This window comes from Artemia franciscana, chromosome 11 (genome assembly GCF_032884065.1).
Source record: "Artemia franciscana chromosome 11, ASM3288406v1, whole genome shotgun sequence".
NCBI lineage: Eukaryota > Metazoa > Arthropoda > Branchiopoda > Anostraca > Artemiidae > Artemia > Artemia franciscana.
The window spans coordinates 18235369-18250664 of record NC_088873.1 but is presented as its reverse complement, the minus strand read 5'-3'; the positions used below and the strand labels follow the sequence as shown (position 1 = coordinate 18250664).

General features: G+C 37.5%; 2 protein-coding genes across 5 annotated transcripts in view; both read left to right on the top strand.

The window, feature by feature from the left end:
• LOC136032911 (uncharacterized) overlaps nucleotides 1–15296 on the top strand; it is a 155906-nt gene that overhangs the window by 28140 nt on the left and 112470 nt on the right. The gene's annotated exons all lie outside the window — the stretch shown is intronic.
• LOC136032914 (mevalonate kinase-like) overlaps nucleotides 4177–15296 on the top strand; it is an 86573-nt gene continuing 75453 nt past the window's right edge. For 2 of the 4 annotated variants that reach the window (XM_065713370.1, XM_065713373.1), the window contains exons 1-2: nucleotides 4177–4257; nucleotides 14211–14305. The gene's annotated coding sequence lies outside the window, so the exon portion shown is untranslated. Of the gene's footprint in view, nucleotides 4258–4340; nucleotides 4436–14210; nucleotides 14306–15296 lie in introns of those variants that run through there. The other 2 variants (XM_065713371.1, XM_065713372.1) reach the window with 2 other exon arrangements.

Here is a 15296-nt window from a genome sequence, read left to right as displayed (position 1 = left end):
AAGAATGAACGTATAAACTTTGGAAGGGGCTCATTGGATTGGTAATCGGAAGTGCTAGTGCCCTTTTTAAGACTCAAAGTGATCAGAGGGTGGATACCCCTCTCTCCACGCACACACCCCTAGTATTTTCGCGAAATACATCTGACAGAAATTTTGAGATGGTCATTTGTCGTCGGAGAAACTTTGAAAACCGCTCGTTCAGTTAGTAATTGAAACACCAGTGTGCTTTTTAATAGTCGAAAGTGATTGTAGGATAACCAACCAACCCCCCCCCCCTTCCAAGCACACCGTTTCCCCGAACACATCCAATTAAAATTTTGTGATAGGCATTTTGTTATACGTAATTGAAAAGTCTGGAAATTAAGTCTTTGAGAATGACAACCCCACGCAGCCCTCAGGGCAAGGGTTGTAACTTATGCCCTGGGGGCATATAAGGTATATATAGAAAGGTTGATCGAATAACCCTTGGATGGCGCATATTGAACTGGTAGTCAGAAGTTCTAATGCTCTTTTTAGGATTCAGAGTGACCACAGGGTGGATGTCCTCCCCCTGCCTATACCTCGTATTTTCCAAAATACATCTGATAGAAATTTTGAGAGGGTCGGTTGTTGTTGTAGAAACTTCGAAAAGAACTCATTCAATTGGAAATTGTGTCTTTAAGGATGACAACCCCCCCCCTACAGCCCTCAAATTCACCATTGTTTTTACTTGAACAATGGGACCTCCCATTTTATTGTCAGAACGTGGTAGTCTGAGGCAGTTCATGCCCCCGAGATACTCTATGAGTGTCCCGTAGCGTCCTCTGGCACACAATAAAACTCCTAAAGCATTTTCAACCATTTTCCAAGTCCAATGTGGCTCACTTCCCTTTCTCCTTATTTTCAGTAATTTTGCAAGAAAAAAACTCCCCTTTATTGTTAAAAAGGACATAGAATTTAAAACGATTTATTGAATTAGCCTTTTCCTTATTCCCATCAACCAGTGGTTTTATATATTTTCCCCTGTAAAATTAAAACCTATAAAAATTATCTTCTAAAAAGGGAGAGTTGTAAGTTATGCCCTGGGGTATACAAGGCATATAAAAAGGCATATATAATCTTTGGAGGGAGATCATTGGATTGGTAATCAAAAGTTATATTGCTCTCCTTTAAGGTTCAGAGTGTTCTGAGGGTGGATGCCTCCCCCACCTCATATTTTCCCGAAAAATATCTGATAGAAATTTTGAGATAGTAATTTGTTGTCTTAGAAACTGTGAAAAGAGCTAATTTGACTAGAAATTGAAAATGCTGGCTAGTGCCCTTTTTAATAGTCGAAAGCGATTGGAGGGCAATTAACCCCCCTCCCGCGCCCACCATTTCCAAAAACACGTCCCATCGAAATTTTTAAATCGCTATTTTGTTTAATTTAATTGAAAAGTCCGGAAATTATGTCTGAGGTAACAACCCCCCAGAGTCCTCACGGCAAGAGTTGTAAGTTATGCCCTGGGGGCATAAAAGGTATATATAGAAAGGGTGACCGTATAAACTTTTGAGGGGGCTTATTGGATTAGTAATCAAAAGTTGTAGTACCCTTTTTAAGATTCAAAGTGATAAGAAGGTGGATATCCCCCCATTCCTCCTATTTTCCCAAAATGTATCTAATAGAAATTTAGAGATAGCTGTTGAGATAACTTCGAAAATAGCTCATTCGATTGGAAATTGAAAGAGCTAGTGTTCTTTTTCATTGTCCAATGTGACTGGAGGGCAACTAACCCCCCCCTCCCACGCCCACCATTTCCCGAAACACATCCACTAAAATTTTTGATATAGCCATTTGGTTCAACGTACATGAAAGGTCTGGAAATTATGTCTTTGTGGATGACAATCCCCACAGCCAGCAGGGCATCGGTTGTAAGTTATGCCCATTGGGACATATAAGGTATATATAGAAAAGAAGATCGTATAACCTTTGGAGGGGGCACACTGCATTGATAATCGGAAGTTCCAGTGCTCTTTTCAAGATTCAGAGTGATCGGAGGGAGGGTAAACCCCTCCCCCCAACTGCACCTCAGGTTTTCTCGAAATAAATCTGATCTTAATTTTGAAATTTCCATTTGTTGTCGGTGAAAGTTCAAAAACAGCTCATTCGATTGGAAATTGAAAGGGCCAGTGCTTTTTTTTAATAGTTGAAAGTGGTTGGAGGTCAACTAACCGCCTCCCACGCCCACCATTTCCCTAATTACATCCAAGAAAACTTTTGAGATAACCATTTTGTCAACGTAATTGAAATGGTCCGGAAATTATGTAATTGAGGATGGCAACCCCCACAGCCCTCAAGGCTAGAATTGTAAGTTAGGCCCTGGGGGTATATAAGGTATATATAGAAAGGGTGATCGTATAGATTTCGAAGGGGGCTCATTGGGTTCGTAATTAAAAGTTCTGGTGCTCTTTTTAAGACTCAGAATGATCGGAGGGTGGATATCCCCAACCAGACCATGTATTTTCCCGAAATGCATCTGATGTTAGCTCCCTGATGCTGCTGTGCCAACATGGAATTCCTTCAGATCACGAGTTTCAGATCAGATTTCGAGTTTATACTTTTTTTATATGGTCTTGCCTTGAATACTGTTCCCCCATTTGCCATTACGGCCTAACACAGGAGCAGTCGAACGCGATTGAGAGAGTTCAATTTCTGGCATTGTTGGTAATTTCAAAAGAGTCCCAAGTCCCATACTGTGCCCGCCTTGAACAGTTTGGCCTAGATTCCCTTGCTAGTCGTTGACAAAAACTGTCACTTAATTTTGGTACAGGGGTGTTGAACAGCACATCCCATCGATCCATACTGCTCCCCGATTTCATACCACATCGAGAAAGACCCGCAAGACATTTAAAAAGCTTTGTTCACTCATTTGTAAAGTTTTTTTTAATGTTGGTACTAATAAGCAAGAAAAGCTACAGCTTTAGTTTGTTAATTATATTATATTTTGACTAGTCAGGTATTGTGTACTGATTTTAAGCGGACGATTGGTTTCATTTTGAATTATCTCATAAGTCTCGACTATAGATTGAACATGTATTTGTGTTTTGATGACTAAAACGAACATTTGGCTTGTCTGCTGCTTTTGTTCGTTCGTTATATTATATTTTGACTAGTCAGCTATTTTGTACTGATTTTAAGTGGATTGATATAATTATTTTTAAATAATTTCGTAAATGTGGAGTATACATTGTATATATATATATATATATATATATATATATATATATATATATATATATATATATATATATATATATATATATATATATATTTATTTTTTGACGATAGAACGAATATTCGGCTTGTCTGCTGCCCGTTTTGAAAATAAATTGAATTGAATTGATTCAAATTTTGAGATGGCCGTTTTTTGTCGAAGAGGCTTCAAAACAGCTTATTCGATTGGAAATTGAAAGGATCAGTGACCTTCTTAATAGTCAAAAGTGACTGGAGGGCATCTATCCCCCCATCCCCCTCCATTTCTCCAAATACATCCAATCAAAGTTTCGAGATAGCCATTTTGTTTAACGTAATTGAAAGGACCGGAAATTACGTCTTTGAGGATGACCGCGAAGGGGCTGGCTGTCCTCAAATCGCTTTTCAAGCTTAAGAAGTGCACTAGAACTTCTGATTTGCGATTAAAGGAGGCCCTCCCGAGGTTTTTACCGATAACTTTTCCATATAAACTGGCCAAGTGAAAAATCACGAAATATATTATAAATTTAAGCCATGTCGCTCTATAAATAGACATTACTATTTCACTGCCTGTGATAGAATTTTTTTGTATAACGATTATGTATAAAGAGTATAACGATTATGATTGCTCAGTAAGATGCTACAATAGGCTCTGTTAAACTTGGGGCCAATCTTTAAGAACCCAAAAACCCAATACCGAATCTTAGATATACTCCAAAGATGAGCAAAGATCTTTGTTTTAAAATAACTTTGGAATTCCTGGGAAACCATGAATTTAAGAAGTTCACAAATGAAAACATTGTTCAAGGTATATGTAAAACGAAAGCCAAATAAAAATTAATTCTATGTGATAAATTTAATCTATTACTTATTAGAAAGAACATATATGATTTTGTGGACTGAGAAATAGGGAACTGAAAAAGGGATTTAGAAAAATGAAAACATTAATTTTAGCTGAGGCATAAATTTTATTTTGTCTAAACATGGTTTACACTGGGAAATACATTGAAGATAAAATCAAGGAGGCAATACAAATTTATTACATTGTAAGTTCACTTTTATTGACCCGAGAGTTTTAAATTCTACTATTCTGCAATATTTTCAGTAGGCAAAGTGCAGTGTAGCCAAGTTTACCTCAGACACGTTTGATTTTGTAAACATATCCTGCATGAAAAGTCCATGGTAAACTTGTAGAATACTAAATCCAGAAGAAGACAAAGTAAGGTAAAATTCTTGTTGATGGACTTTGGGCTACTCAGAAAGGGGTTAGATTAGGGAAATGAAACTTTCAGGGATGGGATTAAAGACTAAAGTATGTCCTGGGAAGGTATTTTGATGTACCCAGTTCCACTCCTTCTCCCTCTAGAGGGCCTTGAAATTTGACTACATGACAGGTCTATAGCCTACCTATTGAAATTTCACAAAACAACATTTTACCTAAATTTTCAGTTATCATTTACTTTTTTGGTAAAATTCTAGTTGATTGAGTTTTAGCTATCCCTTAAAAGGGTTAGGTTAGGAAAATGAAACTTTCAGGGATGAGTCTAAGGCTAAAGTATGTCCCAGGAAGGTATTTTGAAGTACCCCCCTCCACTCCTTCTCCCTCTATAGGGCCACAACCTTTGATGACCTTTAAAAATATGTGTGTTATAGAAGTGAAACCAGTCAATGCTGGTATTACTGGAACAATTTTTTTGGGTCATGAAACTATTGTTAATTGATGCATTTTAACTTTTTGAACATCTTTTCTCTCTTGCATAACTACCACAAACTCAACCTAACCTAACCTAACAAAAAATTGTCTCTAAAAGCCACAGAGCAATTTTTGGTCTTAAAATGTCAGCAATTTCAAATTTCTGATCAACAAAAATGGAAATGATTACAATTCAATATGTATAAATACAAGAATATTTGGGCCAGAATAACTCCATAACTGTGAGTTTGCAGTAGTTTTGCAAGAGAGAATAGATGTTCAAAAAGTCAAAATGCATCTATTAACAATAGTTTCATGACCCAACAAAATTGTTCCAGTAATACCAACATTTACTGTGAAACCTTACAAAATAGATCTGCTTGAATGAAGTACCAAAAAAATTGTTTTCAGCTTCAAAACTTTGCTCAAGGTTTTAAGGTTTTAAAAATATGCAAATAAGTTTCCTAAGTTTTGGAAAAAAACATTGATTTGGCTCAGAATTCTACTCAAATAACAGGAATTGCATTTTTAGAACTAAAGGCAGAGAAAAGGCAACTGGTAACTGAAAATTAAGGTAAAATGTTGTTTTGTCAAAATTTCAATAGGTATAGACCTGTGATGTAGGTGAATTTCAGGGCCCTCTAGAGGGAGAAGGAGTGAAGGTGAGTACTTCCAAATAACTACCCTGGACATTATAGTGCATAGACTCTAGATATTCAGTTTCTGCTAAGTGATTGTGCTGAATATTGAATAAATGTTATGGTAAATATGGAGCAGGCCAAATTTCTGACCTACAAATAAAGTGAACATACCACATGACACCTTCTTTATTTTTGACAATAACCAGTTTATTGTTGTCTGTACTTAGAGAGAATTAGCTTTGGCTCAGTGGAAAACTACATTTTATCTATGTTTTCATTAAATATTTAGTTAGTATCATGGCCAGGCTAGGTTACATTTTACATGCAGGCCTGCTATACTTAACCCCAACCGCTTTTAATGTGCCAATATACATCTCAAATTATATATAGGCTATCCTATATATATATATTTATCTCCCAAGCATCTCAGTTGTTGCAACCTGTGTACCTGTAAACTGAACCAACTTGGGTGTTGTCTGAATAATGAACAGGCACAATTTTTATGACACTTTGCAAAAGCCAAGTGGTATATAGTGATTGCAAATTCTGTCGGTTGGTTTGTCTGTCTGTCTATTTTACCTTACCTTATATTGCAGCTTGGAGAGATATAAGGATTTTTCCTTGTAGAAACTCCAGAGTTGATAACACATGACACATAGTTGAATACATCCACTTGACTAGTGGTTTGATGTTGCTGATTTGAGTGCCTCCCAGTTATACTTCCATTCTTTTTTGACCATTTGTTGTCAAGATGGTTCTTAAAGCTGGCTGTGGTTTGGGCAGCAATGGTATCTGGCAGTAATTTGTTCCAGAGGTTGGCAACATGGTTGGTAAGAAAATGGGTGTGTTGCCACTTTGAGGAGAAATTGCCGCCTGGATAACTTCAAGTTATATCCCCTTGTACAAGAATCCTGAGACGCCAGAGGAAGAAGACCAGGAACTGCCTTTCAATTAATAAGTTTATGAACCCGAATGGCATCACCCTGTCTTCTTCTATAAACCAGAGTTGGGAGTTTAAGTTTGCATAGCCTTGTAGGGTAAGTTGTATTGATATTCTTGAGCGCAAAGTGTAAAACATGACATTTTGACACATTGAAAGTGAGTAGCCAAGATTTCGCCCACACACTAAGGAGATCAAGGTCATTTTGAAGTTCTCAAGAGTGCTAGCTGGACCAATTACCTTAGAATCATCAGCATATATCATCCTGCTTTGTAGTGCTAGAGGAGCATCATTTATGAAAATATTGAACATGGTGGGGCCAAGAACACTACCTTGTGGAACCCCACTGATAACATTCTGGGAGGAGGAGAGAATAGGATTGCCTTCTGCATCAAACAGTCTTACATGGTGAACACAATTCCTCAAGAAATCCAGAATCCATTTAAGAATTTTTTCTCCAAACCAATAGATTGTAGCTTAAGCTCAAATCTCCTATGACAAACTTTGTCAAATGCTTTTGAAAAATCAAGGAGGATGATTTCAACAGGGATTCCAACTCCAGTAGTTTTGTAATATAGTCAAATGACTCAAGCAGATTAGTGTCAACTGATCTGTTGCATCAGAAACCATGTTGAGAGCTGTTAAGAAGATGATTCCAATCAAGATGCTCAATAACTGCTTTGTTGACAATACGTTCAAGAAGCTTAACAACAACAGAGGTAATACTAATAGGCCAGTAATTTTCCACAGAATCCTTCCTTCCCTTTTTGTGAATGGGGGTAATCTATGCTACTTTCCACTCTGCAGGAAGCTTTGAGCTATCAAGAGATAATCTAATGAGCTTTGAAAGTGGGTATACTATTTCTGTTCTGCACTCATGCAAAAGATGGGGGTGGAGGCCATCTGGCCTTGCAGATTTATTTACATCCAACAAAGCTAGCTGTTTCATTACAGACTCCTCAGTCAGCTCAAGAGGTGGCATTGGTTGAGTAACAATGTATGAGGGGGGAGCTGGGAGCTTACTAGCAGTTTCTGATGTAAAAGCTGATTCAAATTGGTTATTTAGGATCTCGGCTTTAATAGCTGGGTCTGAAACTGTCTGACCATGATGAGTCAAATCAGGCACAGAGTGCCTATCACGACATTCAACAGAAGCATACTTCCAAAACAGCTTGGGATTATTTTTTATATTTTCAGCTAACCTTTCTTCATGTCTCTTCTTCAGTTATTTGATGGAATTGGTGGCCTCATTCCATGCTTTTTGTTACTTCTGATAGTTTGCCTCTGTTTTCGTTTTTTTAAAGGTGTTTCCAGGTTCGATTCTTACTATTCAGTAGTTTGCTAGTTAGACAAGTCATGAAGGTTAGTGTTTTTGCCTGTCTCCTCCAAAATGTTCTAGTGTGAGCTTTTTCAAAAACTAGCAATAAAGCTTTGAATTTCTGCAAAGATTCTTCAATGTCTGAAGTGAATATGGTATCCCAATCAAAGTCAGCAAGTCTCTCCAAGATACGCCTGCAGTCAATAACTTTGTGTTGTTTAGGGAGAGGTTGAGTAGTAGACAAGCGCAAGTCTGTGAGGATAGCAGCATGATCACTGTTAACAATAGGGGCAAGAAATTCATCTTTAGTCCACAAATCTGGATTATTAAGAATAACTAGGTCCAGTATGTTGGATGCTTGACCATCTCTGTACCGTGTAGGTTGGTCAACAGTTTAGAACAGCAAATGTTCAGACAGACAAGTAAGAAATGGAGATTCCTGTTCTTTGGCTGAAAAACCAGAACCATCAACCCAATCATAATCAGGAAAATTGAAGTCTCCAAGAATCACCACATGTTAGTTGCAAGAATCTTTGATAATATCAGAAATAATATTAGCAAGATACTGTTCTGATTCAAGGCAAGAGGGAGTATTAGGACTACAATAAACCACTCTAACCACCATTGTAGAATTACCACACTGCAGTCTAACCCAGACATTCTCCCAAACACAGCAATGGGAAGAAGGAATCAAAGTGCATACCTTGAAACTGCTTTTTATATATATTCCAACTCCTTTCCTGTAGGCATCAGACTCAATGTTAGATATGAGTTGGTATCCACTGATTTCAAGTGCTTGGGCTGTAAGAGGCTGTTTCACATTTTTGGGGCATATCTCAGATATGGCTGCAATATCAACTATTTCTTTTGCTAGGCGGAGATGGAGTTCTGGAACCTTGTTGAAGAGGCCATCAGCGTTCGCACTAAGAATCCTTTAATTTTCCAATATCATTTGCATGACGAGTTGCACTTTTGGTTGCACTGTGCAGAGATGATTTATTAGCAGAAAATACATCAGCAGAAAGAGGCTCAGTTGATGAAGCACCAGAAGAAACTGTTGAATTAGCACTGAAAAAATGGGAACTACTTGAGGACAACTCATTAGTACATGAAGCACCATCATCAACTGAAACAAACAAAATATTTACACTCTCATCTGGTGACAATAGTGTGTCCAAGTGAGAAACATTACAGCTTAGTCCAAAATCATCCCCTGCTGTGGAACTGCAGTCTGCAGCAGGTCTGCATCGTTTTTTATGACAATTTCTAAGTTCCTGATTACAAGATTTTTTTTTTCACCTGATGCTATTCTCTCTTTCAGTTGCTGAACAAGCTCTCTATGTTTAAGGCGATCCTCCCTGGATTGGTTGGATCGAAACTGGATGTTCGCTCTGAGTTCAAACGATCTCTGAAGGATTTTTTTCTTAACCTCAAAATTGGACACAGTAAAAATTACTGGTGGAGGACATTGGCTTGGGGTTGAATTTGGACGAGATGGCAAACGTCTAACATTAATTAGCTCGCCAGGATTGATGAAATACTGCTGCACTAAATAATCTTGAATAAAAATAGAAGGGTAACCAGACACTGGTATTCCAAGTGCAACAATATTTATTTTTCGACTATCACAATTCTTTTCAGCTCACACTATTCATATAATATTGGATGCACTCAGGGCTGAGACGTTGGCAGATTTGTTTTTTTTTCGGGCAATCAACTGAGTAGTCTTTTCATCACACTTTGTGGAGAGGTTTTGCTCAATAGTAACCACTTTAGTGTTTAAAAGTTTGAAGTCTGCTTTCAATGTATCCATGGTGCTATTGACCAGTTTTGCTAGTTTAGGCACTTTCAGATAGGCTAGGACAATAAAATTTGGCAGGCATATCAGGGACCAGACCAGATTAAACTAGAAATAGTCATGTCCCCAATTTGATCATCTAGGGAGGGAGTGGAGGGATGGTTAATCTGGAAAAAATTTAAAAATGAGGCAATTTTAACTTACAAATGGGTGATTGGATCTTAATGAAATTTGATAAATTTAGAAGGATATTGTGTCTCAGAGCCCTTGTTCTGAATCCCGACCAGATCCAGTAACATTGGGGGGGGGGCGTTGGAAAGGAGAACCTAAAATCTTAGAAAAGGCTTGGAGTGGAGGGATTGGGATGAAACTTGGTGGGAAAAATAAGCACAAGTCCTAGATACATAATTGACATAACCAGGACGAATTTGGAGGGGGTGGAGGGAGGGTTAATTCTTAAAAATTAGATTAATGAGGTGTTTTTAACTTACCAAGGAGTGATTGGATCTTAATGAAATTTCAAATTTAGAAGGACCTTATAACTCGAATCTCTTATTTGAAATCCCAACCAGATCCAGTGTTATTGGGGGGAGTTGGGGAGGGGGACCAGAAATCTTGGAAAATGCTTAGAGTGCAGAGATCAGGATGAAACTTGATGGGAGGAATAAGCAGAAGTCCTAGATACATGATTGACACAACACAGACTGAATCTGCTCTCTTTGGGAGTGTTGGAGGGGGTGTTGATTTAGAAAAATTAGAAAAAAGAGGCATTTTTAACTTGCAAATGGGTGACCAAGCACCTATAATAAAAACACACAATAAACAAGCAAAGCACATGGGATAGCATTAACACTCAGAGGGGGGGGGGAAGCACATGCATGCTTGGCAGGCTAGAAGATACCATGTCTTCCTTCTTTTTTATTAGGAATCTATATTGGGAGGTGGGTGAAGTCTGGTCTTAGTCACTCATAAATTCATCTTTCTGACAGGTTCCACTCTTCTGCCATAGCATATTTGATGAGCTCTTGCGGTAGGAGTTTCAGACCAGTGTTTGGGACTAGGCTGGAGAGTGCTGGTTGTGGAAATTGGGTTTGTCAGTGTATTATAACATGGGGACACTTTTTTTGAAGTGCATGGTTCAGATGGGTGGGGGAGTGTCATGTTGATGTTATGGTAGGAGACAAACCACTTAGTTTGGAGGTAGAGATAAGCCTTGTCATGGGCAATTTGTACCTTCTTTTCTACTATCCTTTTTTACAATGATTCATTGGAACCTGGATTACTCTTCCTTGGGCACTGAGCTGCTAACATTACTTCAGGTATTGAGGGATAGGGCTGGAATATATGAATCTGGTTTCTTCTTAGCAAGGACCCATTCACTGTTGTTACAAAGTGTGCCCGTGGATTTTTGCTGCAAACCACAACTTCTGCTTTGGTCCATTCCCCACTTTTCTTGTATAAAAACCTTATCCCCTGTGTGGAGTTTTGGCAGTTCTTTCATCATAATAGGACTTTTCTGCACCTTGTGTTTTGTTCAGTTTTCTATGAATACCTTTTGAGAAACTTTTTTTTTCAGATGTTAGGAAATGCAAGGCAGGACTGATCAAAGTTGGTGGCTCATTAGCAGCTGAGCAGGGAAAGCCAATCTCTCTACCAGTGTGTTCTGGTACTCTAGATTACTGATGTAAGAGTCACTTCCACATTCAAGGGATTTTGAAGAATTTTCTAGCATGTTTTGACTGCTTTCTCCATAAGCCCATTTGACCTTGGGTACATGGGACTTTACATCTTGTGCTCTAATCCCCATGATTACATGAAAACTTTCATTTCACATGATGATAGCTGGGACCTGTTGCCTAATATCATCAACTATGGTATGCCATGACAGGAAAATTGGGCCTTTAGCTTCTGAATGATTTTCCTTGAAGTCATGAATGGTAGCTTATTTATTTCAAAATAGCAGCTGTGACAGCTGGCAGTGATCAGGTATTGTTGCTTGTTCTACTCAAACAAGTCAATTGATATATGCTGCCATGGTAGGATGGGAATGCTGGCATTGGTCATGAGTTCTTTTGTGTTGTTTGAAGCAAACTTTGTACAGGTTTTACATTTTTGAACATAGTTTTCAATATCAAGATTCAGACCAGGCCAATACACGAGCATGTGAGCTCTCTGTTTTATTTTCTCCATGCCAAAATTGGTAGCATGGGGCTGTACCAAAGGTTTTGAAGATATGCTGGAATGATGATTCTCAGCCTCTTGAACAGCAGTTCAGCAACTTCTGCTAGTTTGTTTTGAATATTCCAATATGATCTGATGTCAACAGGGCAAAGATTTTGAGAGGTTGCCCACACCCTTCCTTGAATGTAGTTCCTAGTTGGACAAGCTGCAGGTCTGATTTTGTCTTTCCTTGATTTCTGGATTTAAGCATCACTGACAGGCAGATGGTTTCTTATGGCATGTATGAAGACTTGAATACCTGCATGTAATTCCATGTTGATGTCAGGCAAGTGAAAATGAGACAAAGCATCAGCTACAGGGATGTCAGGGCTGGGAGAATAGCAAACCGAGAGATCATATGGCTGAATTTGAATCATGAGTCTTTGTATCCTGGTAGGCACATAGTAAAGTGGCTTTGAGAATATGGCTTCTAATGGATGATGGTTTGTTTTCACATTCAATTTTCTGCCTATATGAAATGGTGAAAATGTTTACATCTGTAAACAATTGCATATTGTTCTTTTTTCAAGCTGTGAGTAATTTTGATCTGTTTTTTTTCAATGCTCTGGATGCATGACCAAGTATGTTGTTATTTGCAGATGTCTCTGCTCCAAGGCCATGTTTTGAGGCGTCCACTTTTAATTCAATGGTCCTGCAGTCGTGATAAAAAAAAATATGCTAGTATGGACATGATTAATTGATGTCAATGATACATTCATGATGCCGCTCTTGTAGAGCAAAATACTTTTGTTTTTGCAAGTCTCTGCGGGATTTGTTTTTTGATGATAAATTAGGAATATGCCTGAAAAGAAAATTCAACATTCCAAGTAGTGTTTGCAGCTCTTCCTTAGTCTTAGATTTGGGCATATCAATAACGGCTTAGAACTTCTTGGGGTATGACTTGATGCCATCTTTACTGATCACATGGTCAAAATAGCAAACCTTTTCCAGACCAAACTGACACTTGCTTTTGTTGAATTTTATACTGGACTTCCTGGCTTGTTTCAGGACTCCTTTAAACTTGTCATCATGACCTTTTCAAGTTTTTCTATAGATTAGGGGATCATCAAATAGAATGCACAGCCCTTAGAGGCTCTTAAATGCATGTTCCATTCTTTTCTGGAACTCATCTTGTGTTGATACCAATCCAAAAGGATACCTTTTCCAGTGATTCTTCATTTAAATTAGAGCTAGATGGGCATTCTCCGCCTGTTTCATACCCACTATGCTGATCTTCAGTAGACTCTGGTAAACTCTGTGCTTTTGTAAACTCTGGCAAAATGGTCGAAGGTTTTTTTTTTTTTCTAATTTTGCACAAAACTTTCCTTTTCCAGGAAAGACATGATGTTTATTAAATTGCTTACCACAAAAATAGCACTTTGAATTTTCGGCTAACGGTTTTTTCCAGTTTCTTGATACAGAGTCAATTTCTTGCTTTATTTCCTGTTTCTCTTGAAATGTTTTTAGTTGCATATGTGTCGTTTCATATGTTTAGCAGATTGCTATTACCCTTTCAAGCGTTACTTGATCACCTTCTGCTAACAATCTCTAACATATTTTTATGTTTTTTGCACTGCAGACAATCTTGTCCCAAAGCATTTCACTCTCCTCAGTTTAGCCACAAAGTTCGACAAGGATCTTAAGTTTGGTAATAAATTTGTCTACACTTTCTGTTTCCAGTTGTTCTCTTTTTTGAAATAAATATCGTGAGAAAACTTGGTTGTGTTTTGGTGCAGCTTTATCTTTTAACTTTTTAATAAATGCTGCTATTTTATCCACTTCAGCATTTGTCATATCAAATGTTTTGAATATTTCACATCCTCTATCTCCAACCCAGGCAAGAAGATAAGCACATTACACTTTTTCAGTCTTCCCTGCTAAAGGACCATAGAACATAAGTATAGCATGGTTTTTGAATTTGGTCTACTCACTGTCCAAATTGTGTGCATTGAATGCTGCTGGACATACATTTTTAGATTTTTGCTTCTGACACCATTTAGAAGTTGATTTCGATATTTCATTATAACCCAAGTACCTTTAATAAAACACACAATAAGCAAGTAAAGCAAAACAAAGCACATGGGGTAGCATTAAAACTTGCAGGGGGGGGGAGCACATGCAGGCTAGGTGATTAATACTGAGATTTAGGAGACTTCCCTATTGTTGTTAGCTATTTGACAGTGGCTCAGTTTTAGAAATAATATCAATATATATTGTCCTATAAAATCAATTAATTTGAGCTCTTAATTTCTGGATTTAAATTCAAATAAACAGATGATTACCAGCAGCCTTCATTAAATAAAATCTTTTCAAATTTGATAGAGAAAAATATTTGTCAGTTCAATGACTTTGCGTGAGTAGATTTTCGTATGTATTTCTTTTTTTTAAGGAAGTTAATGATCTGTCTGATGGATGTGGAATGAAATTTGAAGCGATTATTGTTTCACCAGAATTTGAAGGAAAATCTTTTCTTGCTAGACATAGGTAACTTTATTTTCATTTGTTTTTTTTTCTTTCTCTTAAAAAAAAAAAAAAAAAATCAAGACAGGTATTATCTGTTCAAAGTGGTCAGTGATATTTCATGTATGAAAATAATCCTAGAAAAGTATGAAATCCGTATTCCAAAAGAATTATTATCATGATAATTGTTGTTAATAATTAGACTTTTAGTTCTTGGAGTTCTATTGTTAGCTTGTGCTTTATAAAAAGAATTGTATCCTTGCTATATATTGGTAACAGGAAAAAATATGTAATAAATATGTCCAATTGAACAATTTTTCGGTAATTGATAAAGTTGATGCTTTTGTTTTTCTGTATTTGGTTTCATCCAAAAACATTCTGATGAATGTTCCCTGTTACAAGCATGCCTATGTAGAACATTTGACCTTTACACAGAAAATTACACAAATCCTTGCATCTAAAATCTTGTAATGTATATATGGTTAATGTCAGATATAATGTTCTAGCATTGCCTATAATAAAGGCCATAAGGGTGGTGCCCTTTTTAAGAGTCAAAAGTGATTGGGGGCAACTAGCCTATCCCCCCAAGTCCTTTTCTCCCAAATACATCCAATGAAAATTTTGCCACAGCCATTTTGTTCAAAGTAGTTCAAAGATCAGATAACTAAAAACCTTGGGGTCAACACAATCCCCGGAGTCCTTGACCTGGTGTTGCAAGTTATACCCTGGGTGCATATAAGGTTTTTATGAAAGGGGTGCTTGTATAATCTTCAGAGAAGGCCCATTTGACTGGAAATTGAAAGTTTTACTTTACTCTTTGAGTCTCAAAATTGATCAGAGGGCAACTAGCCCCTCTCCCACGCTCTCTTTACCCAATAAAATTTTAAGATAGCCATTTTGTTAAAAAATACTTCAAAGATCAGATAAAAAAAACTCTGGGGTCAACACAGCCCCCCCCAAAGCCCAGGGGGAGACGTTGTAAGTTATGCCCCAGGGACATAAAGCGTCGTTATGG